Genomic DNA, 27486 nt, shown 5'->3' with positions numbered 1-27486 from the left:
ACAGGTTATCTACAACATTCATACACATTCACATTGATTAGAAATTTTTCAGTTTTTAGACATCTCAATCCTTTGGTATGTATGAAAGTATCAAAACAACAGCATATATAAACTGTGAAATCTGAACAATGCTACATACAAATTAATCATGAACTAACCTACTCTTAACACTGTGCCTTCAGTCTAATACTTTTGGACTCACATAATCCTCAAAATTCTACAAAAATGAATTACTACAATATTTTGTTGATCACAATCTACCAATTTAAATAACTTCACATTAAGTTAAAAGATACCAATCAATAATAACTATTAAAATTCTCTGTAAGTATAAAGATTTATTTTTTATTTTTATTTTTTTTTACTTGACAGAGAGAGAGAGCACAAGTAGGCAGAGTGGTGGGCAGAGAGAGAGGGAGAAGCAGGCTCTCCAATGAGCAGGGAATTGGATGTGGGGCTGGATCCTAGAACCCTAGGTTCATGACCTGAGCTGAAGGCAGACACTTAACCAACTGAGCCACCCAGGCACCCCAAATTCCCCCCAATTCTCTGTAAGTATAAAGAGTTTACTTTGAGGCCTAGATTTGAACTAAGCTTGTTAACTGGGAAAAAGTATTTATAGTCAAATTGAAAGCCACCTGACTACAGGAAAAACTTTATTACTAAAGCCTTGAGGGTCAGGGTTTAAAGGCCAATACTACAATTAAACATATATGATTAAATTTTCTAGAGGCTAAAATCTCAACATCTAGATCTAGTCCTGTTTCTAACAATGACTTTCACTGGCTAGAAGCAAATAATTGAAATTATTAGCCCAAATCAATCTATAAAGCCTACCAAGCACCAAACATCAAATTTAACTCGGTATCTAGATTAACACAGGGGAAAAAAACAACAGCATTACAGTGGTTCCTAATGCCACAAATACCCATTATGTTGATCTACTAAGAATATAAGGCAGTGAGAGATAAAGGAAAATAAAACCAGTTGCTCATATTTCATAAGATAAAAATATTATAATGTCTTTTCTCAAAGTGTTAATTTGATTGATTTATCAATTATATCGCTTTTAGGTAACAACACCATTGGAAAAAGCCAAACATTTTTTGAAAAAGGAAACTAGTTCTATGTTGAAAATGTACTCCCCTCTGAGGGATGCATTCATTTTATATTCCTTTAGTCTGCATTTGCAGAACTGTATTTACAAACTGGGTACCAAGTTAAAAGAGGGGAAAAAAAGGGGAAAAAAAGGGAAATCTGATGGAGAACTTAAAGATAGAGAGACACATGTTATTTCTCCAAATTAGAACAAAACATCTTTAGCTTTAACTGGCAGGGCTCCCCTACTAAGCAGTAGTACAGTGGATATAAATACACTAAACTGAAAAAGCCTGCCAAATTAATGTTATGAGAGCAAAGAGAAAGAGTTGAAAAAAATCTGGTCATTTACTAAGGTTCTGTCAAAACTGCAGTGATGAAGCATACAAAAGGCAACACAGAGGTTTACTTTTACAAGAATATCTTACTATCAGAATGTAAAAACGAAACAAAGAACTGTGCAGTCCAAATATAATTCATGAAAAAGGCTCCTGATCATTAAGAATTACTAGCAAATGTCTAAATTAATTTCCTTTTTTGCAATACCTGGCCTGGTATAAATGGTGTGTGTTTGTGTGTATCTGTAATCTGAGGAAAACCCTAAGTACAAGTTTTCCGCTGCACTAAAATTTCAGACACTGATCCCTTTACCATCTTCCCGCCTATCATCTCTCCTCTCCCAAACCTGGATTCCAAGAGTGATCATCAGTGTACCTTACTAGCTAAGCATAGACTTTGGAAACTAAATTTTGGGTCTGAAGTCCAGCTCCGTTACTAACTTGCTCTGTAATCCCAGGCAATGTCTTAACCTCTCTGTGTTTCAGTTTAATCTCTCCCACTAAGCATGGAGCCTGACGCAGGGATCAATCTCAGACCCTAAGATCATGACCTGAGATGAAATCAAGAGTCAGATGCTTAATCGACTGAGCCACCCATGTGCCCCAACCACGAATGGATCTTAAAAGTCTCTATTGGGGCGCCTGGATGGCTCAGTGGGTTAAAGCCTCTGCCTTCAGCTCAGGTCATGATCCCAGGGTCCTGGGATCGAGCCCCGCATCGGGCTCTCTGCTCAGCAGGGAGCCTGCTTCCCTTCCTCTCTCTCTGGCTGCCTCTCCACCTACCTGTGATCTCTGTCTGTCAAATAAATAAATAAAATCTTTAAAAAAAAAAAAAAAAGTCTCTCTCTATTGCTGGAGAAAAGACCACTATGTAACTCAAGTCACTACTACAAATTCCTGGTCTGAAATCTCACTTGGACCTTTGGTACTGCACATCATGTTTTTACCAATCATTGCTTTACTTCCTCCCTCATTCCCTCCCCCTCAATGGTAAACTTATCAAGTCCAGTCACTACATCTTTTTTCCTCAAGTCCCATTCAGGGGATAAAGCCCCCTCACATTTAAGGTCAATCCCTCTACCTGCTTTCTACTAATTCCCTCAGCAATTTTCTGTCATGCAAGCTAGAAACATACATGGCCACAGATAATCTGTTCCCCAAATACGATCAATAGCTAAGTCCTACAAACTTTATCTCCTAAATATTTCTTAGTTTCCCTTTCATCCCCATTACGTCTTTATTAATGGAAACCCCCAACATCCCTTAACCAAATCTTTCCACGAGCAATCAGAGATTAATGAGAATAAAAAAATTGCAACTACTGGTAGCTGAGGGAAGAAAAGTAATTTTGTGATTGTTTTTCAGCCTCCACCCAGCCTTATACCCCTCGAATCCACCCTCCAATTCAAGCCTGTATGATTTATTTAAAATGCAACTCTACTGTGGTTCCCATGCCTAAAATCCTTATGTAGTATATACCACCCTCTCCCTATAAGTTCTTAACCATTCAGGTTAAGAGACTGGCCCTTCTTCCCACCAACCATAGATGTACTTCAAAACGTAGGAGAATCTTTTGAAATGCTATGCAAAACAAAAAACAAAAACAACCCCCCCCACCTTTTCTTAGAGAGAGAGAACAAGTGTGGGGGGATGGGGGGACAGAGGGAGAGAGAAAATCTTGAGCAGGTTCCACACCGAGCACATAGCCCAATGTAGGGCTCCATCTCACAACCCTGAGTTCATCATCGGAGCTGAAATCAAGAGTCAGACACTTAACCAACTGAGCCACCCAGGTGCTCCAAAAACAAACCTTTTTTAGGGCCTAAGTATAATTTTCTGAAGAAAGGAAGATGGTCCAAAATTTGGCCCCCAAATTTCAAATTCTCTCTGGAGTCTATGACTCCAGAAAAGTTCCTTTTTTTACAGGATCAAGGCCCAAGTGGATTCCTAGGGCCTATAAAGTTTTCCGTGATCTGGCCCCAGTCCATGCCAGCCTTACCAGCTATCCTTCTATGTGGGCAGATATCAAGAATTGGTGAAGTAGACATCTGGTAATTTTGCATTAGTCTAGTATCCCTTCCTCCTCCTTTTGTTAACAGCATCCTGACTCTGTGTTGGGAAATAACTTCATCCCCTCACTGTAGTTTTGGTGGAAATGTCAATCAAGGTGTCCTACCCTCTACTGGGCAAAGGAGATCTCTTACCCAAACTCAAGATAGGCCAATCAGGCAGCATCTCTTAAGAAGCTGAATCTTGAGCAGAATGATATGAGGATGGGAAATGGTTAGTGCAGATTCATTCTGACTGTGCTAAACTAAAGACATTATCTATTCCTGCTACCTAGGTCTCAACCCCTGCAAACTCTCCCAGTGCTTCTTGGGGCTTCCTTCGGCCTGAATGCTTATTTCCTTTTTTTTTTTTTTTTTTTTTTTTAAGATTTTGTTTATTTACTTGACAGAGACCCCAAGTAGGCAGAGAGGCAGGCACAGAGAGAAGGGGAAGCAGCCTCCCTGCTGAGCAGAGAGACAGATGCAGGGCTTGATCCCAGGACCCTGGGATCATGACCTGCGCCGAAGGCAGAGGCTTTAACCCACTGAGCCACCCAGGCACCCCTGAATGCTTACTTCTTAAATTCTGTTATTCAACATCCTTCAAATACATGTCTTGGGGGTATAGCTCAGTGGTAGAGCATTTGACTGCAAATACATGTCTTTTCCTGCTTCAATTAACCATCTTAGCCATTTGTTCATCCTTTCAATGGAAAAATATTTATTGAACGATGTGATGGTTAGTGGTATGTCACTTGGCTAGGACACAGTAGTACCCAGTTACTCAAACACAAAAATCTAGGTGTTGCTGTGGTGGTATTATGTAAATGTGGTTAACACCTACCATCAGTCCAGTTTAAGTGAAGGAGGTTATCAGTAATGTGGGGGGAGGCTCCATCCAATCAGCTGAAGGCCCTTAAGGGCAAAACTGAGGTTTCATGAGAAGAAATTCTACACACGGCTGCCAGAGAGTTTCCAGCAGCCCTGCCCTATCAATTTTGGACTTGGTAGGCCCCAAAACAATGTAAGCCAATTTCTTGAAATAAATCTCTCACTATACACACATACATACAAAATGTGTATGTAGATAGTTGTGTGTGTACGTATCCTACTGATCTGTTTCTTTGGAGACCCCTAATACAAACGCCTACTACGTACTGGTGCCGAGAACAATAAAAAATCTGTTTCTGTTGCTTGCAACCCAAGAACCCTAAGTACTATTATATATGTCACTGAGGAGAGGAAAGCTCACAAAGAGGTCCCCGCTTCACACATGTACTTATCGTTTAAGATCAGAGCTCAAAATAGAATTTTTCGATTCTAAACCTGATGGCAATAAAAGTATTTTCTAGACTCCTCCAAAGTACAGGGAAATTAAAGAATGAAGGCATGCTTAAGAAAGAAAGGGTGTCTAAAATAGTCAGAATGTGTGGGTTCCTTTACTCTAGTTCAGGAATCAATAAACTATGACCTATAGGCCAAAAAGGGCCCACTGCCTATTTCTATGTGACCTGTATACTAAAAACTGTTTTTATGACCTTAAATGTCTTTTCTTTAAATCAAAAGAAAATCAGTACTTCATGACATGTGAAAATTATATGAAATGCAAACTTAAGTGTCCCTAAATAAAGTAGACACAGCCATGCTCGTTTGTTTACACATGGTCTATGGACTGCTTTTGCCCCGCAGTACTACAACAGAGACCAAATGGCCCTACAAACCAAAAACATTTCTTATCTGGCCCTTTACAGAAAAAAATTTGCTGACCCCTGCTCTAGTTTACCAAAGAAAGCATTAATTTATCTCCAGGAGGAGTGGGCAAGAAAAGGGTAACGTTGTTAGAAAAGAAGACACAAGAAAAGGAATACATTAATTGTACTATTTATTGAGTAGTTACCATATAAAATACTGTTTTAAGTACTTTATATATTAATATTTCTAATCTTCACAATATCCCTATGAGGTAGAAACTATTATCCCCATTTTATCGATGAGTCAGAGAGGCTAAAACAAACTCGCCTAAGCTCAGCAGATACAAATTACAGAACCAGGATTAAAACTCTATCATCTGTGCACTTACCCACAACACTACACTGCTTCACCACTGACCTTGTCTACCTAATCTTCGCTGCATTAATGAGTTAATTTTCCTTAGAATTCAAGTATTACAAACTGCAGATGAACTAGTACTGGAATAAGTGAAGAAGTTTGGGGCAGTGTATTCCTGAACTTGAGGGATTATAAAGGTCAATGCCTAGCACCCTTCTTAAAGACAGGAAACTGAGGAGGACGCTCCTTGGACTCAATCATTGTTTTCCCCGCTCCCAAACTGGAACTCAGAAACTCCAGCAAGCTTCCATATGCAGGCTAAGATAAAGCACATTCTCCTCCCACACGTCTTGCCTCATCATGACCAATTAAATAAGAATCTCTGCATAGTGGAGTCAGGATGTGGTTATTTCTCAAAGCTCCTCTTTTAATTTTAATGCACAGCCCAGCCAGAATGGAGACACACCACATCAGTATACTACTCTCCTTTCAAGAAGAAGAGTGATGATGAAAAAAGAATCCAGGTGAAGGGAAGAGCAAGGGCAGAGATGGGGAACTTGACAAAACCTGTCTCCGAAGAATTGAATTTTTATTTAGTATCACAGCATCATGGTAAAGAACATTTCTAGTCTTCATGTTTCACCTCTATATCTGAAAATTAAAAAAAAAAAAGCAGATAGGAAAACAAAACAATATTCGTACGTGAACATATGTTTACACAGGAATTTTAGCGAACTGTTAAGTATTATTTTTGCCTTTATAGTTTTTACTTGAGCTGTATTTTTTTATGTGACCTGTTATTTCTTTTTATAATGTATTACTTGTTTAGTTAAGAACAATGAGTTCTTTTTTTTTTTTTTTAAAGATTTTATTTATTTATTTGACAGAGATCACAAGTAGGCAGAGAGAGAGAGAGAGAGGGAGGGAGGGAGGAGAAAGCAGGTTCCCTCCTGAGCAGAAAGCCTGACGTGGGGCTTGATTCCAGTATGCTGGGATCATGACCCAAGCTGAAGGCGGAGGCCTCAACCCACTGAGCCACCCAGGCACCCCAAAACAATGAGTTTTTTAAAAACAGCATGACTAGAAAGATATTCAAGGATTACTTTAATTATATTTTGAATAGAAAAATAATTATATAAAAAACTAGTAAAAATTACTTAATGCTTTCCTGAAAAGCAGTTTACTTTCTGTCAGGGCACAAAACTAGAATCTCCCTACTTCTCTCTTCAGTGGAGATCTATATCCTAACAAATCTATTGAAAAATCTTTTCTACCAGATGGTTATTACTAATTAAAGTCTTACTGGTACTAATTTATCACAATACTTAGTGTGAGGAGAAAATAGTTTAAATAAGAATAAAATGGAAATATTTTGAAGTTTTACAAACACAAAAGTCTATCACACTCTAATTTTTCAATCATTTATAGTAATCTCAAATAACATTTAGTTAAAACAAAATATCCTCCTTAGATGGACTATAGATTTAAATTAATTCTAAGTTTTTCATATGGCTTCAGGGTTCAGAAAACAAAGCAATAGGCAGGGCAGGTGGTAAGGCAATACCCAAGCAATTATAAGGCTTGACCGAAGGTCTAAAGTCGTAATGAGTTAATGCTCAAACACATGTTGTCATTTGTTTGCTGCTGTGATTCTGAGTAAAGGACCCAGTTTTGTGTATATTCAGAAAGTGTTTAAATTCTGCACCACAGAATAAAATTTCCAACCTGGTTAAATGGTAAGCCTCAACAGACAAAATCACATTTGAGATGCGAATTTTTTAAAACATACCATCCCAAAAAAAAAAAAAAAAAAAAAGAAGGAATATTACCATGAGGGAAAGCAGATGGTTTTTTAAATCACTAAATAAAAAACCATGACTCAAAGCACGGGGAACCTCTGCAATGAGCCTAAGTTAACTGTGGTGACTACTCAACTCCAAGAGAGGCTACTCCTAGAAAACAGACCTGTCTGAACTGCCTAGGTAGAGTATCGTTTATTATATTTATAATGATTAGCCTTCACCCTAGTGGTGAGTGTAGTACTCTCAGGAGGGATTTTTCATTACAAAGGTAAATAAACTCTTCCAGAACACTTAGAGCATTTGAAAGTCTCACTCAAGAGTGTGTCTTAAAAAAGAAAACTAGCTCATATAATTATAGTAGGGTCAGAATCAACATTTAAAGATTTTAGTAATGGTGTGAGCACTTAAATTTAAAGGTGAAACTACCTAAGAAAAGTTAGCCCTATTTTTTTTTTTTTTAAGAGTTTATTTATTTGTCAGAGAAAGAGGGCAAAAGCAGAGGGAACAGCAGGCAGAGGGAGAAACAGGCTCCTCCCTAAGAAAGGAGCCCAATGCGGGACTGGATCCCAGGATCCGGGATCATGACCTGAGCCGAAGGCAGACACTTAACTAACTGAACCTTCCAGGCATCCCAAAATTAGCTCTATTTTTAAAGTCTTTTTTTTTTTATTAAGATTTTATTTATTTATTTGACAGGTAGAGATCACAAGTAGGCAGAGAGGCAGGCAGAGAGAGAGAAAGGGAAGCAGGCTACCTGCTGAGCAGAGAACCCGATGCGGGACTCGATCCCAGGACCCCAAGATCATGACCTGAGCGGAAGGCAGCGACTTAACCCATTGAGCCACCCAGGCGCCCCAATTAGCTCTATTTTTAAAAAAACAAAAGATTTCTACTTTGAAAACCAAAGCACAATTCTTTTGCAATGTTTAATGGTTTTCCATAAGGAAACCTGCTTCGATCTAGCAAAAACACTAGATTAAGATTCTGTAAAAATCAGGTGCTAATTCACAGATATTGCCTAATATAATAACTATTCTGATATATTTTGAACTTTATGAGACTCTAAGACTCAGAAAAATGTATGAATAACTCTAAAGACAATATATAAAGGAATTCTATAAAAACAAGCAGAAACAACATAGTAGAGCATACCTAAAATAAGTACTTACCAGAAACGTAAAAAGAGGAGAATATATTTTAAAAGGAAAAAAAGTCAGATTGCAAACAGAGTTTATGTCCAAGATACTACAATCGATAAACCAAAGATTAAAAGGCATATTTGACAGAAATGTTGTGGTTCCAAATATTCCAGAAAGCTCACAACCCAATAGCTTTTTTTCTTTACTTTGCAACTGTGAAGTGCTTTTAGAGTTCTGAATCACTCCTAGGCACTAAAAGTTCTCAAGCCTAAAATTGTAACTCCTCAAAAATCTGTATTATTCGAGTCTAGTTAAAATACATATGCTTGTCTTCTAAAAAACAAAGAACAAAAAACCCAGCCAAACTTAACTGTAACTTGTAATTGGAAAAATATACAGATATATTTACTTACTTAATGGAACATTTTGTATTTTCAGATATAAAAGCACAACAGTACAAAGTTACAGTAACCAAAATCTAGTAGCAACATCAGAATAGGCAAATAGGGAAAAATCTTAAAAAAAAAAAAAAAAAAAACAAGCATGTAAAGTATTCCAATTCTTTTTTTAATTTTATTTTCTTATTAAGATTTTATTTATTTGAGAGTGAGTGAGTGAGAGCATGAGAGAGGAGAAGGTCAAAGGGAGAAGCAGACTCCCCGTGTACAAGGAAGCCCGATGCGGGACTTGATCCCAGGACTCCAGGATCATGACCTGAGCCGAAGGCAGTTGCCCAACCAAATGAGCCACCCAGGTGCCCGAGTATTCCAATTCTTAAATGACCCCAACAATTCTCACACAAACAGGAATTTATGATACAGAAAAATACAAGCAAACAAAGATGTATGCCAACAGCAAAAAACAAAAAACCAGGAAACAAAAGGTCTTTCAGTAGAAGAATGGATAAATTACTGCACATCATTAATGGTGGTTGTCCTTGGAAAAGGGGCTTTCATACTCTAAGCTATACATACCAAAAAATATTTAAATGTACAGAATAATATAATTCTACTTCTTGGAATTTATCCTACGGAAATAACTGAGAATGCATGGAACAATTCAACTACAATGATAGATGAGAGCTTTGGTAATTAAAAAAACCCCTTAAAAGTACAAGTAATCACTTAAAGAAATGATGGCAATTCATATAATGGGAGACGCACTGATAATTATCTTTAACTATTATTAAAGTATGCTCATTTTCACAAAAAGTTCACAATATATTTTTTCAAAGGGAGATGACATATTATGCATCTGATCTCATTTTTTAAAAGAAAAAATAAATATGCATTGAAAACCCCTGGGAAGGTTGTATACCAAAAATTAATAGGCTAAGGGGTAAAAAAAAATTTTTTTAAGCTTATTGCATATATTGCATACTCATCAGGGGCAATGTTACTCCCATGGGGGTGAAAATTGGCTACTGAGGGGGAAAAAAAAAAGAAAGAAAGAAAGAAAAAGAAAGGAAAAAAGAAAAGGGAAACTCTTAGCATATAAAGCACAAATAAACAATACCTAAACATAGAGTATATCTGTGCTATTAAAATTTCACGGGGGTACAATTAAGAAAAAAATTGCACTGGGGCAAAAAAGACTGGGGCAGGGTAAGCAGGCAATAATGCTAAAAAGTTTGACAAACACTTCTTCATTAGTACTCTCAATTTTTCTACAATGAACTTGATATTACTTGAGTTTGTTTTTTTCTTTAAAGATTTTATTTATTTGTCAGAGAGAGAAAGAGAGCAAGAGCGCGAGCAAGCACGAGCGCAGGTGCGCGCACAGGACGCGGGAGCACAATAAGTGGGTAGTGGCAGGCAGAGGTAGAAGAAGGCTCCCTGCTGAGCAGGGAGCCAGATATGGGACCCGGGATCAAGACCTGAGCTAAAGGCAGGTGCTTAACCAACTGAGTCACCCAGGTGTCCCAGTATTATGTGAGTTTGGATAGTAATATATATACACTGAACTAATTACAAAGGGATATACAATGAAAGTTAAGACAGCATTAATTTTCATTTTTTTAAATTTATTTATTTTTTTTTAAATTTTATTTTTTATAAACATATAATATATATATATATATATATATTTTTTTTAGAAGATTTTATTTATTTGAGAGAGAGAGAGAGCGCATGAAAGGGGCGAGGGGCAGAGGGAGAAGCCAGCTCTCTGATGAGCAGAGGGCCTGATGTGGGACTTGATCCTGGGACTCCAGGATCATGACCTGAGCCAAAGGCAGTTGCTTAACCAACTGAGCCACCCAGGCTCCCTAAACATATATTTTTATCCCCAGGGGTACAGGTCTGTGAATCGCCAGGTTTACACACTTCACAGCACTCACCATAGCACATACCCTCCCTAATTTTCATTTTTAAATATCAAATTTATTGTATAGTCTTTTAAGTCTTTAAAAATACAATATAGACTATTTGTTAAATATAATACTAAAATGAAAATATAAAGAAAATGAGAACGTACTGCATCAGAATCATCTGGGATCACTTGGAGAAGTAAACTACAGATTCTGCAGTAAACTAAATCAACTGAAAAGTAAACTACCTTTACTAAAAAGTAATCTGCATTACTACAGACCTAATAAAATCAAAATTTCTATGAATGGGGCTAGTGGCTTTTATTCAATGAGGCATACTCATATCATCATACTGCTCCCATGGAAATATGTAATACTGATATGTTTTAATTTGGTCTAAGGGATTTTTAAAATTATGTACTGAAGTGATAAAATTAAAATAAACTAAGAGCCTGGAAATCTAGGAATCCCTACTAAACTCTTTTCCTTTATGGAACTGGAAGATTCACATTTCTTCACAAACTATCAAACACCCTATTACTCACTGTCTCTACTGGGCACAAAGCACTGTGAAGAATATAAAAGAAAAAAGTAATATTTGTAAATTTTGCCACTAAAATAAACTCACTTTAGTTATATCTGCAAAAACCAGCATTAACCACTGGCTTTCTCACGGCACCATCAGTCACAAAGAAACAGTTTCTAATCTTATGATGCAAATTAAACCAATAAGGAACAAAAGTCATTGTTGGATAATAATAACTAGGATGCAGTCAGCTACACTCAATTCTCTAGTTACTATACTTTGTTGGCACATCAGCCTTAAAATACCCAGAATTCAAAATTTTGCCTGGACCAAATTAAACATCTCCCGTATTAAATACTATGGCTTAAAACATTAAGCCACCAATACCAAGATTTATGGCGTACATAAATAATGAAACTACCTAAGTGCATAGCTAATAGTTCTATTTAAGGAAAGGAGAATACACAGAGACTAGTCAAAGTAGTAGATACAAAGTGTCAGATACTGCTCCAGGCCATAGCAATCTTCAAATTCTTCCAGACATCAATGCCACCTCTTGGTGGTGGTAATAATCCTTATAGTGGCAGCAATAATATTTAAGCACTTTTTATATGCCACATACACTTATTTAGTCCTCAAATACGTCTAAGAAATAGGTACTGTTCTTTTTCCATTTTACAGATGAAAAGACTGAGAAATAAGAAGAGCTGGTAGGTACTATGGGCAATCTTTCACTGAGTGTTTGGCCAAATATTCAAATATTGTGAGATTTGGCACATCATCTGTATGAATAAATTAAAATCTTATAATTAAATAACTATCCATAAAAGAGCATAAAAATGAATGTAACTGAGGCAAACCTGAGTTAGAAGAATGGAATAAAAATTTTCCAAGTCATCACATCAAGTAGTACAATGCTTTTCCAGTTTTTTTCTCACTCCTTACACCCAAAAAAATGACAACTTAATTTTGCTTGTTTTGTTTTAAAGTACAGATTTTACCATTATATACAATTCCATCTTAGAATGCATCCTGTTTATTAATTCATTTATAAAGCCTTTAAACTAATTTTATCCCTTAAGACTCTTCATCTTTAAAAATTTCATTAAATTTCGGGGCGCCTGGGTGGCCCAGATGGTTGAGTGTCTCCCTTTGGCTCAGGTCACAATCCCAGGGTCCTGGGACCGAGCCCCACATTGGGCTCCCTGACATGGAGGCTTCTCCCTCTCCCTCTGCGGCTCCCCCTGCTTATGCTAACTATCTCTGTCAAGTAAATAAATAAAATCTTAAAAAAATAAAAAATAAAAATTTCATTTCACATTTATAATGAACTCATTTAAATTATAAAATATAGGAATGATGTATAAAAATTCAGAAAATAAAGGTTTAAAGAAAAAAAATAAAGACCACCTTTAACCCCAAATTCAAGATAACAACTTTAGTCTTGGTATTTCCTTTTAGCCTATACATGAATAGGCATTCGGTAAAACTAAGAAATGATATTATATAAACATTAGTAATGTTTATTTCTCTCTTAATAATACAGCACTTTTTAAAAATAGTACAGACTAATACACTTATGATTGATTTTCTACAAAACATTTGGGCTTACTGGACTTAAAAAGTAGTTTGTTATACCGAGAAAATTAACCGTGGTGGAGAGGAAATGGCTGGTCCTTGATAGAAAGAGCTCTCTCTCTTCCAAGTATTTGATTATTTTTAAAAAATCATTTTTAAATTTCACTGATTAAATAAGCATTTTCTTTTCGTTACTGAAAAACTTCACACATCCATCTTCAGCACATCAAAACATCAAAAACATGGTTATGGAAGTGTTATGGCAAAAACAAAAGATCAAAACCCAGTACATGGAACCTAAGCAGAGCCAGCTAAGAACACCACAACCACAAAGCGATTATTCTTTATATTCAGTGTCGAAGGCCTATTGCTTACATACCCATGCAAGCAGATGGTACTGAGTAGTGACACAATCTCAAGCTTGTTCTACTGACGACAGTAGTCCAAGTCTAGAGCATAACGGGAATAGCAGAATGAATACATCATCTAAAACCCCTCTACTCATGGTTTCACTTGCAGATTTGGTTGGTTCTTAGAATTATAATGCTGTCATATTCCAGTGTGAAAATTATGACACTGGAGTACTATAAGAAGTCAATGAATATTTATTTAAAATTCAAAGGGATGTTTTACAATGGAATTTGTCCTAAGTGTGAAACTCTACTCAAAAGACACAAAATGTTTTCTAAAAGAGAATACTATTTGACCAATTTTGAGTTACTCAAATTTCAACCTTACCATTTGAATGTAAAAGAAACACCATCAAAATAACCTACCATCTGAAATTCTAAACAAAGGTGGGTCTGAGACATAAGATTCACCTTCTAAACTCATTTGCCCATCGTTTTTCTTAATCTGATATTCTCAAGTAATTAAATTAATAAATGTTTCACCCATAATTTTCAGATATACACATCTATAGATTACTTGACTTTATACGCAAAACAATTTCCTAAAGCATGAAAATGTCAATCAAGGAGTCATGTATGCCCTTACTAAACCAACTATATGATTAGATTAAAGAGCAGTAGAATGTACAGTAAAGCAGTCTAAAAGTTGTCATATAGGAATCTAGCAAAAAAATCCAAAATAACAAAAAGCATTTCAAGGATACCAAGAACCAAAATATCATACAAACTTACCTTTTATACACCTTTCATAACCTTAGTCTCAGACAACTGGAAACATATTTTAAAATATGTTCCTTGTTCACAAAAACAACCCTGTTCATTCTATTTAGATCTACCGTACTGTACTCCCAACTCAAACCAACAAGACACAGATCCCATATTCCATGAAATAATGATACTGCCACACATGATAAGATTCATTATATCCTCTCTGAAGGTCCTGTAGGCCACCATATCTGACCTAAGTGTTCTTTCTACTTGTTCAACATTAATTTATCTCATAGCCCACACTTTATCAATTTCATTTGTTTTTGTGAAAATAAGTTTCTTTTCCAGTCTATTATAGCAACTTCCATGTATTACCCATTCTCCTACAGTTAATCCTGTATCATAATCCTTTCCCTTTTGAGACCTTCCACTAAAATAGCTTCTTTTACTCTTTAGATTACCTGCACCTGCTTTCAACCCTTAGGCATCCATTCCTATTAGGTATGTATTTGAAAGAACTCTAAACTTAAATTTATTAGAATATTAATTCATTTGAAGGATTAGAAGAAGCTTTATAAATAAGTAATTCACAGATCTCATACTGCCTAAGTATGCCCTCCCACACCACTGAAACAGTCTGAGATTAGGTGGACAACTTATGTTGGCTACATAAACATTTTCACTACTGTTTTTCCACCACCTCAGTTCAGAAAACCATTGTAAATTTTTAAGTTAAAAAAAATTAAGAGACACAGAACCAAAAGATGGTATCTTGAATGTGAATACAAGAGATGGTATCTCGACTGTCTAAAAATCTAAAAACATTACAAACTGTCAATTAAAAATCTAACTGAAAATTACACTTTCAAAGTTTGTGGTCTTTTATCTCCCTCAGGATTTGTACTCTGTGATTGATTTAAATGACTTACACCTCATGGGTGGGTAGGGGGGTGAATTTTACAGGAAAAAAAAAGTGAAGCCAATTATTTCTGAGTAATTTTCTAGACTCATTTAGAAGAAAAATGATGTGTTACATTGAAGAAATGATTATAAGGATATAGGGATTTCAGCTACTCATTCATGTTTGGATATAAGCAAGATACAAATATTTATTGACCACCTATTGTGTGCTTTGTAATGCGATAGTCCCTTCTGGAAGTTTGGTGTCAGCATTATGTTTTATCATTAGAGTTTGTTAATTTTTATAAATTATGTAATTACTTTGAATTTTATCATCTGTAAAAAATGAACAATATCTATTTTTCTGATTTGCTGTACAGATTAAATGAGATGTAGTAACTTCACCTTCAAAAAAATATTACTTCCCTTCTCTCTGTAGGTCCCTCTACAGATTAGGACATTGATCTTACTATGAAAAATCTCTTTTCTCCACAGATTCAACATCTTTATAGACTTTTGTCTATTAGTTGCACTGACATTTAATTAACTGGATAAGAAGAGCTAATCAGAAATCTCAAAACTGTCAAAGACATAGATATGAATGAAACTCAATGTTAGGTTCTTGAGGTACCAGCATGATGTCTTATTTCATTAACAGCTTGCAAATCACAATATATGATAATGATTTGTGATAATTAGCCACAAAGATCTGAGTTGATATAATTATTGGTCAAAGCAAAGATATATAATATTTTACCTTTAAATCTATTGTGAGAACATATATAATTTTCATTAGGCTTTTTACAATACTGAGAATAATTAATTCCTTTCTCTGCAGACCACTGAGAGAAACATAATTTATATATCATGTTAGTGATTTTCTATGTCTAGAGAAACTACTGGTTACCCTACTGATTTAAGCCAGTGATCACCAGTGACACCAACTTTAAATTCAAAAGTTACACATTATTTATCCATAAAGGTAAGTATATCCTGTGTCTTCCTTTTGTATTTATAAGAACAAAATCCAAGTGCTTCACCAAAGACCTATGTTGATTTGTCTCCGGGCAACCCCATTTACCAGTCTCTTCTCAGCTTATCAGGATGGCTTTCTCAACTATAACGTGGGGCTTCTCACTTAAGGGCTTTTGTACTAACTGGGCCCGCTGCCTGGTTCACTCTTCCTGCAGATCATACATCTAGCTTTTTGTCATTCAGGTCTCAAAACAAGTATTAACAGCTGAGTCTTCCCTCAACACTCAATCTAAAGCTTCTTCATGGCATTTGTGACCTCTGAAATTATCTTGTTCACTTATTTACCATCTCTCCACCACCACCAAACCCTACTTGTATAAAGAGTTGCATGACAGCAAGTCTTATTCATTGCTCTATCTCTAGTTCCTAGAACGGTACGAGGCACCCAATAATCAAGCAATAACTATTTGTTGGATCACTAACCAAAATGTTTAAGAATGTTTTGGGGAAAAACCAATTTCTTAGTCAACAACGTATATTTAGCATTCAAAACTGCTAACCCAAAGGAAGTAAGAAAAAATGTTTTTGACTAAAAGAATAAGAAAAATGCATACAACATTCTATTCAACAAGTGAGCTTCATTTTCTTTTATTTCTATCCTTTTGGATAGACTATGAAAATCTATTAATGTTTCACACACTTCATATGTCACCTCATATAAAAAGAAAATGAATTTTTTTATTTCAGTTTTAATGAGGTATGTAATGTATAAAATTGTGAATTTTCTTATAATTGAATGCCATGGACTAACAGCCACTCAATCTAATACCTTATTCTTCCTGCCAAGATGCAAGCAGGGCAGCTTCTAAGAATGTAAAACGTACTGACTGGGAAGGCCAGAGTTGCAGTAACAGTGACAGTGCCAGAATGGCCCAACCCAGGGAAGCTCTTGCTCTCAGCTATGAGGGGAACAAGGGAACAACAGAGTGATCAGACCTAGGGGAATAATTGTAGCTCTGACTCCTGTTAACAAACAGAAATATCTTCAAACCAAATCAAAAGAGATTCAACTACAATCTTATAGTTCAAGACATTAAATATCTGTTTTGAATACCTGAGGTCTCTTTAGCAAATGAAATATCATTCAGTTGACAAGATATGGGCTTTTGCAGTTTCACATAAGAAAAGCACAGTATTTGTAGTAAGTAACACACACAACCCCAATACTATGTGCTACATGTGCTCACTAACTTAAAAATATTTCTAAGAATACTTTTAAAAGCAAGAGATTTAAATGAAAAAAACTAATAATAAAGACTTTATTTCTGAGTTTGGAAAATATTTGAAAACTAAAAGAAACATTAAAGAAAGATAAAACAACTCACTAGTTTAAAAAATGCAAACACCTTGAAAGTATCACAAACCCACGTATACTTTTTAAAAATCGGGTGTTGCTTCTTTTCTCAACTGGTAGTATTAAAGGAAGACAGCAACCAGAAAATTCACAGCCCATGTGAGTTTACTTACCAGGCACAAAGAAACATTAATATCAGTCTGTAGGCTAACCTGCTTGCTTATTATTCAGCCAAGTGGAAAGTACAATTTAGCATGGAGCTAGAGCCAGGTACCAAAATGACTAAGAATGGCACAGGTAAACTTTTTTTTTTTTTAATTAAGAAACTAAAGAGGAGAGAAGTATTAAATGTAGGATTTCCTCTAAAGATCACATACTCAATTTTCTATTTTTCATTGCTCCATATTTCACTGGCAATATTCTAAGCTGCTTAACAAGAAGCCTATATTTCACTTTTCATCATTCTGCTCACATAACTGATGCTTCCGAAGTCCAGTGCATGGACAAATGCTCAAAAACACATGCAGAATTTAACCTTACAGTGAAGTATTTTAAGATAATACCTCCAGAAATAGAATGTCTAAAGCTGAGGAGTCTTTGTTAACTAACAACTCAAAATGCTAAATAAATAACATTTCTGCAGACTATGCATTTGTCGAAGAGCATAAGCACATATTTTTCACAGATCAAATAATAGGAATCTTTTACCCTTCAATTAAAAAAAAAAGTAGCAACAACCAAAGGACAGCTAGTCCTATTTCCTCAGTGGTTCCTAACTCCATGTGGCCTATCCCTTAGGCTCAGACTATTTCTTTTGAATTTCACCTCCAAACTGAGTACACTTAAAGACCCAGAGACTTTGACAATGACTCCCAGCAACTCTACCCAAAACCTACCCTCTTGTTATTAAGCCAATCTCCTTGCCCTCAGTCTCTTTCTTCCTCGATTCACTCATACTTTGTAGCCAAATTCATCTTCAAAAAGATGAATGCTCTGACTGGGTCATTTTCCTCATGTCAAAACTTCTTATGCTCTTGAATAAAAGTCTATACTTCCCAACCTAGCATTCAATGACTTCTACAGTCTAGCCCAACAAATCTTTATAGTCTTATCACCATATTTTCTAATTATACAAGTTCAGGCTTCTATCAAATCAATCCCCTGTCCTTCAACTTGTCCTGAACTTTCTATCTTGGCTCATGCCATTCCTACCATAAAGAATGTCTACCACTCCCCTCCAGCTGCCACTGCTCATTGCCTTTTGCATCTCTGCATTTATTCATGTAAACAAGGACACACAAATGATATCTGCCCTACCCCCCCATAAGGGCAACCTCCCCAAATTTACAATAACTGGCTCTTATTAAATGCCTACTATGTGCCAAGCAGCCAGTTTTACATATTATCTCTAATCCTCTCAACAAAATCATGAAGTAGGTATTATTATTCTCCTTGTAAAGATGAGAAAGCCAAAGTTCAGAAACATCAAATATTATATTTAGTAAGTCATCTCACCTTATATACTCAGTATGTTGCCTCAAATCATAGACTTAGTAAGTGGCAAAGCAAGGATTTGAACCCAGGCTGCCTAAGTCCAGAGACATTGCTTTAAACCCTATGTTGGTTGGTTTTGTTTTGTTTTGTTCTGAACTATGTGACTACCCCCTCCATCTATCTGAAATCATTTAGTTTTACATGATATCTCCACTTACTACATACTAAACAATAAGCTTTCTCATGTTTGCCAGTTTAGTAAAGGGAGAACATTAAAATGCTACTTCTTTCCAATAAAAGAACAGTGCTCAAATTGCAACTTCAAGGAATGTCTTTTTTTGTCACAAAGATTATTTTCACCTAAAATATTTTCAAAGAAATTCATTCCAACCAACTTTTTCAAAGATGACTGAAAATTACCAATCATACACTATGATGGTTTTACAGATTATTAATAATAAGAGGATTTTGCGATTACCACCCATGTATTGTAACAGATATCTATCAAAGTGGCAAAGATTGTAAAAACTGACCTACTCAATGCCATTGAAGGTGCAGTGAGACACACACTCTTATACACAGGGTAACCACCCTCTGATCCAGTTATCCCACTTCTGGGAATCTATCCTAAAGGAAGAAAAAAAAAAACAGAGATGCAATCAAAGATAAATGTACAAAAATGTTTGCCCCAGTGTTATTTAAAATAGTAATATTATAAAGAATCAACCTAAAAGTCCCAAATTAGGAGACCAATATCCTGTTTAGAGAAAAACGCAGGCAGAAAACAGTATATATAAAAGTACAATTCCATTAAAAAAAAATTTGTACATGCAAGGAAACAACTAGAAAAATGTACTTTAAAATGTCAGTAGTAATTATTTCTGGATGATAGATTTATAGATGATTTTCAATTTCTTCTTTACATTTATGTTCTTTTCAAAATTTGCCACAATGGAACATGAATTACTTTAAACAAGAAAAAAAAAAAAAAATGTAAGCAGCTATAGTCACTGAAAATGATCCTGAACCTATAAAGGCATGTTACTTGGAAAAGAAACATTTCCCAGTGCAAGAAAATGTCAAACCTGTTTCGTTTCCACAACCTCTTAGCTCACACTTACTTTTAGACTGTGTAAAGAACGTCACCCAAAATTCAGTGGTATTCATGAAATTGCACAATGCTCACTATCTAAAAGTCAGCCAATGCTTCAACAGAAAGCACCACAGTTAAATGAATTGTTTTATTGTATGTCTATTGAGAATAATAAATATCCAATTAATCCTAACTCAAAACATGCAAAAGGAAAAAAACCAGAAAAACTATTTTTGTTCTGCAAATTAACTATGTATACTGTTGTTGCCTTATAAGCCCAGCATAGTTAGGTCTGGAGTGGGGAGGAACTTGAAAATAAAGCTGGCAAGCTACCAATATTCACTAAAAATGCACATAGATGCATTTTTTTCTACATGCACATTTCTGTTCTAGGGCAGAGTTTAATGGCAAAAGATGATTTTTATCAGCGTAGAAAAAAAGATTAAGCTGTTCTACAAAAAAACAAAAGCACAACAACAAAGAAACCTTCTTATATTAAACACAGAATTAAAATTGCCAGCTGAACCAGGTGGGGGGGGGGGAAGTCCCTACCTTTGGCATATATGCAGAACAGCAATTTGCCAAAACAAAAACAAAAGCAAAAACAAGTCTCGAATTGAAGTAAAACAGTCATTAAGCAAAAAATTCTTATTTTACTGTATTTTAAACCCGGGAAACTTGTTTGCTTGTTAATACTAAAATGCTCTTAGAAAATAAAGCCATGGGGGGTGGGGGGGAGAAAACAGTATCACAGAAATAGTCATTGAGTAACTAAGAGAAAATTTAAAGTATTACATTGATGTTACTTAGAAAATGAGTATCATTCTATTTCCATTCTACCATGAAAATACAACATTTATTTATAAAACATATGTCAGGTTCTGGCAAACAAAATAAATTACTAGACTATAAATTCCTTATAATAGAAGCTGCAGTCTCACATCTCAGTTTCCATCAAAGAACCTAATATTGGGTCATGCGAACATCTGTTCAATGACTGAATCTGAAATCTATTAATAAAATCATGCAACGTTTTTACATGCATTCAATGGAATGGAAAAGGTAGATCAAAAGACATCAAAGATTTGGGATAGATACTGAAAACTACATAAAATCCAAAGATTAGTGTTAAATTTCAACTGCTAAAACAATAAAGTTATGGTTGCTTGCTTAATGTTTTATAATACAGCCAATTTGTCTAGAACAGAATGATCCCGTTTATAAATGAACTTTTAAATATCATTGAAAATACAGTGTATGCATTTACTCTTCAGATTATACATCTGACTGATCTGAAATGTTCAGTCTGCAATAGGAGGTAATTTCCTACTCCTAACTTAGAATCTTACAAGACACATTTGGGATTTGGCCAAAGAAACAACTGCACCCAGTTCTTTGTGCCTCTCTTACTTTTACACTTCTGTGGTTGATAACTAAACCACAGTTCTATCCTGAGCAAAGCTATTTCTCACAACCAGAATAAATGTGTATAGCACAGCACTGCAAACAACTATGAACGTTATAGGTATATATACTTGTGAATTCAAAGTAACTTACCTCATGCTTTACTTAATGCAACAGTATCTTTTACCAATTACAGTGTATAGTTTAGCATATTCCTATTCTTATAAAATATGGACTAACTTAAATATATCCTAAAACCAAACACAGGGTTACATATTTAATTCCAAATTTGGTTGACTTTATCATTCTATACTTTGAACCAATCTCTAGCAATGGAGACTACATAGGCTAGAGACAGAAAACTGGGTATGCAAGAAATTTTTTTCCAGATTTATCTGGAATTAGCCTAAATAAATAAGTCATCTGTACCTTTATAAAAAAAAAATTAACTTGTCTACTAACTGAAGTTTATTTCACAAAACACACCTAATCCTCTCTGCGCATATCATGTATTTCTGAAAACCATATTAAAACCATTATTTTTAGACTATTTACAAAAGTACAGTATCTTTTGTTTCAACTCCACCTTAATCATCACACACAATTTTCCTTTTCTTATTGGTGCATGCAAGTACCTTCTACATCTAAAAGGCCTATTTTCAAGTGTAAACGAGAGCACGGCACAGTTCTCTGCTGAACTGCTTTGTTGATCAGTTCATCATAAGCTAAGCTTATAGGTCCAATACACTTCTGGATCATTTAACTTTGAAACAAACTGGCCTCTTAACCACTCATCTCAAAACTGTAAGAGGGGGACTGTAAAGAGTATATGAATCATTCAGTGTCCTTAACCACTATTAAAAAAATTCATAACCTGAATGGGGCAATATTATCTTTGTACATGAAAGACTGAAAGGCACATGAAAACTACCACTTGTAATCCCCAAATTTCACGCACAGAAAAAGGGGGTGGGGGGTAGTGGATGCTTCATCTCAGCAACATAAGAAAGCTTAAATATATTTATGTTTAACACTAATCACTTCCATAGGATGTGAATTTGGCATTAAGTCATGCAGCAATATATGACATCAGAACGGACAGAAAATACTTGAAAATATGCCATAACTCTTTTTAAAATTAATGAGTTTAATCTGAAAAGGAACATCAGGAGGAAGTAAGATGATGTTCACAAATTTAAACTCACCACAACATTAATATATAAATGCTTTATACAAATTTTTAAACTGAATTTCTAAAATAAGAGAATTTTACAACTGGGAACTTAAAGGTTATTTGAGGTTCAGTGAACATCTGATGGATCCCCAGCATGTGTCAGACACAGTGCTAGGTGCTTGCAGGTAACTCAATTATTCAACTCACTCACTTTAGAGATGGTGGAGTTCCCTGCTCCTGCCAAATCAAGCCATCTAAATTTCAGAACCAGAAATGCTGAGCAATGCCCTCACAGTAGTGAAATTTCTATCAAAACAGACATGTATCATTCTCCCTTATAAACTAAATAAAATGTCAAAGATGCAATGCTAACCTTATTTAATAAGAGTCCCCGTGTTTTGAATAATTATAAAGAATTACAACAAAATTCAACTAAGTACTTAGTTGCATAATTTATTCCAAAGAACAAAACATGGGGCTGTCAGTTATAAGATTCTAAAGACATACAAAACAGAAATTAAATAAATTACAGATATGATTTAAAAATTCCTTCATAAAAAAAAAGAAAAGAAATTACCAATATGAAAAATTAGATGCTTGATTGGAATATCTATTTTATATAAAAGATCATCAGTCATATAATAACAAAGTTCATGGACAGTAGTAAACTTGGGCACGGCTGTAAAGTTATTTGACTATTAGATTCTGAATTAGGACAGAATGTAAAAGTTCCTGAGGACAAAGACCCTGTCTAATTCATCTCTGTATCCCCAACAATTAGCACTCTATTTTTAAATGTTGGAGAGGTGAACTAACATATGAACTCTAAATTCAAGCAATTGGAAAATTCAACCTAACAATCTAGAAGGTTTTTCTTTTATAACTCAAATGATTTCTTCAAGTATTAAATAATACTCAACTCAAGTCACATTGCCTTAAACTAGATCAAAAACTGTGGCTATCACTTTAACTAGTACAACATACCTCATTGAAGGAATTCACACATACATCAAGAAGACAAGTAAATTCATACACTTTGATTCAGCAGTTCTTCCTCTGGAAATCAATCCCAAGAAAATACGCCAAAAGAATATGTTGCATACACAAAAGTATTCACTTCATTGTAATTTTAGTAGCGGAAGCAGAAACTACCTAAAAGCCCAGCAACAGGTAGATGGACTATTTTGCAACATCTGAAAAAGGCTTAACATAAAGATTAGCCTCCTAATTGGTCTTCCTGCTTACACTCTTCTTGCCCACCCCAACTCCCCACCAAGCTGATTTCCACACAGCAGCCAGAAGGATTCTCACAAACTCTTCTACTTAAAATCTTCCAATAGTTGATTGGTAATTTCATTTGAAGTAAAATTCAAAGTTCTTACCATGACCTACAAGGCTCAGTTACTTCTCTAACCTAAAGCTCTCTCACTCCCTCTTGCTTACTGTCTTCTCAAAAGGCCAAGTACTCGGAGAGGATCTTTGCACTTGCAGTCCTCTCTGCCTATAATCTTTCCCAAGAGAGCACACCTAACTCACCTTCTGCAGAGATATACACCTAACTCACTTCCTTCAGGTCCCTGCTCCAGTCACATGTCTTCTCAGCCACTGCTTCTCTCTTTCCCCTCACCCTACTTTATCATCTAACATATTCTGCATTTACGTGGTTATGGCTCACCTCTCCTGATGAGAATATAAGCTCTCTGACAACAAGAACTTGATTTTATTCACACAATAGGCTTCAAAAAGCATTTGTTGAATTAGTATTAAATGTTGATACAATAATTATTAACTACATGAAAAATCATGCATATAAACAAGCTCAGAAGAGAACAGGAAAAATGAATAGTTTGATTTGTGAACGTTTTCAAGCTGATCATATTACTAAGGAGTTTGTACAATAAAAATTCTAAGTCTGTTGTGATTATGATTTTAGGCTGCCAAAAGTAACTACAACAATCTTATTTCCTTGGAAGCCATTAGTATATTAGCTTAAAACTGGCTGGTATTAGTTATTAGTGACAAGTTTTCCTCATAAAATTGTAGTAACAATTACTCTTAAATCTTGTTCCTAAAGACCCAAAGTTTAGTCTGGTAAGTATCGACACTGTTATTCTTGAGGCCACACAGAAAGTGAACAAAGGCTTTTAAACAGTTTTAATATGGAACTGAATAATACTCAGGGATTCCAGTTTGCTTTTGAAACAGGTATCTATGCTTGGTTTCAGAGCGATCCTGAAACTGAATGCAAAATTTTGTGCATAAAAGTCTATTACTTTTTTTTTCCTGAGGAGAGAGACTACATATTTCATCATAATCTCAAAGGTGTCAGTGGCCTAGAAAAGGTTAAGAATTACTATTTTATATTGGAAGTAGAATATTCTAATATAAGCCACCTCTCAAAAGGACAGAAGATACATAGTATCTAGCCACATCTTCATAATCACTCAATTCATCCACAAAATATCAACTGCCTACATTGTGCCAGGCAGGTGTGATCCTCAATACCTTACATCTAATCATATTTTGCAGTACATAATTGAAAATACCAAGGAAACAAGGTTCAGTGAAACACCAGACTAAAAAGTAATTTCAACCAATGCAAATATAGTTTCGAAACAGAAAGTGTTACAAGAAATCATAGTAAAGACAGAAAGGGGCTCCAGGCCTCATTTAGTGTTTATTATGTCAAAATACTGCAGATATCAATTACATCAAAAGGAAAGAAAAACTACACATACGCATGCCCGCCTCCACACACTGACAGGAAACCAGAAGAAAGTTTCCAAATCCTGTTTCCAGCAGCATCCCTTCTGAGACTGGGCCTGCAGAATGCTTTTGAAGGTAGGCGCCCCACGATAAAACTATGAGCTGCTACTTTACTCTTACTGTGATAAAAACAGAAAGAATCATCATCCCACACCCAGGAAGCAGAAAACTGTGGCCACCTGTAAGGCTGTGGCCCATTAACCTCCTGCCCTGATATTCCTTTTTTTCTCCTCCCTTCAAAGCAGTGACAAAACCATCTTCCCTCCCAAAAAAGGAATACATAACTCAATGTTAGTTCTTTTGTCCAAGAGGTTAAAAGGTCGTCCAAACTCCTGGCACTTAGCCCTGTGAGAAGATCCCATTTTTCGGGCACAAGTGTCTTCCCTCACCTTCTCCCCGTAGCAGTAGATTACACAATTCCGCTGAAGACACGGTCCTTAACTTCCTGACGGGGACAAGCGACACTCCTACCAGCCCCGGTCTGAAGGAAGCCAAGAATCACACGGTGACCCCTTCCCTAACAAAATTCAGGGAAGCAGCAGAGACCCAAGAAGAGCAACGCTGAAAAGGCGAACACATGGCAAGCTACGGAAGACGTGAGGGAAAGAGGGCGGGAAAGGGGCTGGGAGGTGGAGTGGTATGTAGAGATGTCAGCCCTCTGCACTGGGGGAATAAAGGAGGGAGAGGGAGACCCTGACCCTGACAGAAGTGAACGCAGAGAGAGCAACCCTCCCGTCTACCCGCACCTTCTCTAGCACAGGAGGGCAGAAAATTCTCCCAACCCTCCAGCCCTCTCTTCGCGTGACCCTCAATGGGAGAGCTGGGTTTGCGGGAAGGTCTGACCCTAGTCTGGGGACATGCAAAAAGGGGGGAAAGGCAGCGATGTCCAGTCCTCAGCATCTCTCGGACAGTGAGTGACGAGGGCACTGTGTCCGAGGAGACGGCGAGGGAAACGGGCTTGTGCCATGACACCTCGGGGAGTTGGGAGGGTGGGGGGACACAATGTCCTCTTTCTCTCCCACACCCGGCCCGGGCCCCTCCCGTCCGTCTCCCGCAGGCCCAGCCACAGTCGACCGGCTCGGTCCGCGGGCGTGGTTGGCTCTGGCCCTGGCGGCGGCGACAGGGCCTCCCGGAGCCCCGGCCCCTCCCGCCGGCCAGGCCCCCGGGCCGCCGCCCCGGACACCGAGGGAACGCGGAGGAGGAAGGGGGAGCCAGGGGACTGACCGGCGACATGAGCTGCCTCAGCGCTGGCTCGGCCGACCCGCGCCCCCAGCTCCCTCTGGGGCCGACTCGGGCTCCCCGCCCCTCACTCACCCCCCCGGTCCGGCGCCTCCTCCACCTCCTCCTCCACCTCCACCCTCCTCTCGGCCGTGGCTCCTGCTCCGGCTCTGCGCGGCGACGGCGGCGGCAGCGGCGGCGGCGGCCTCGAGAGCGGCGGCGGCGGCGGCGGCGGCGGCGGCGCCTCCAGAACGCGCACGCACGCAGCACGCAGGCCCCGCCTCCAGTTCCGCTCCGCCCCTCCGAGTCCGTGCTGGCTAGCCTTCGGCCCCGCCTTCCCCGCGGCTTTCCGGAGTCCGCTTAAAGGAGCCGCGCTGAAGAAGGTGGTGAGAGCTGAGAACCTTGTGGGAGGCGCAGGGTTTGGGGACCTTGCGGAGGGCTGGGTGGGAGGCTGCCTAAGGCGAGAAACGAAATGAGGAAGGTTCCGAAAATTCAGGAGGAATAAAATTTTGGAGGGAATGAAATCATTCAACAAGTGCTAATTGAGCACCTAGTAAGTGCCAGACGCTGTTCTGGGTTCAGGGGATAACCCCATAGGCAAGCAGAGGTCCTCGTGACGCTTGAATTCTGGTGGGGTGGGAGAGAAGACAGAGAACAAACAAGTAAACAATTATTTCAGGTAGTGATAAGTTGTGTGAAGAAAAATAAAGCCAGGAATGGGGTGACTTTATAGCTGGCCAGATACTGCCCTGCAGAGGAGACCTTTGAGCACCTATCATATACATATGATAGGAAGGAATGAGCCTAGCAAATACCTAGGGTGTGTGTGTTGGTGACAGGGCAGATAGTAGGGGGGTGGTTGGCAGGGACAGCCTTTCCAAGCTGAAAGATAATCACCCATAAATGAGAGGTGAGAATAATACACGTGCTAGATTGCAGGAACAGCAAAAGACCAGTATGGCTGAGTGGAACCAGCTAGCCAGAGAGCAGCGGTAGTGAAGCTGAGAGGTGTGGAAGGACTAAATCCTGTGGAGCCTTGTGGGCTGTCCTAAGAGCCACTGAAAGCCGTGGGAGGGTGAGCACAGGAATGACCACATCTGATTC

The 27486-nt window shown here is 37.2% G+C and overlaps 1 protein-coding gene across 1 annotated transcript in view; it reads right to left on the bottom strand.

Annotated features, from left to right (window-relative positions):
- The window catches only part of LOC111143648 (RAP1A, member of RAS oncogene family), a 78416-nt gene extending 51814 nt beyond the window's left edge, over positions 1 to 26602 (bottom strand). Inside the window, exons 1-2 of the mRNA XM_022497467.1 lie at positions 26479 to 26602; positions 19261 to 19354 (exon numbers count right to left, since the gene is read on the bottom strand). The gene's annotated coding sequence lies outside the window, so the exon portion shown is untranslated. The remainder of the gene's footprint in view (positions 1 to 19260; positions 19355 to 26478) is intronic.
- Positions 26603 to 27486: the final 884 nt, after the last annotated feature.

Source organism: Enhydra lutris, unplaced genomic scaffold, assembly GCF_002288905.1.
Source record: "Enhydra lutris kenyoni isolate GAN:26980312 unplaced genomic scaffold, ASM228890v2 scaffoldscaffold9, whole genome shotgun sequence".
Classification (NCBI taxonomy): Eukaryota; Metazoa; Chordata; class Mammalia; order Carnivora; family Mustelidae; genus Enhydra; species Enhydra lutris.
Note: the sequence above shows the minus strand (reverse complement) of the source record. Positions and strands in the feature narration are given on the sequence as shown.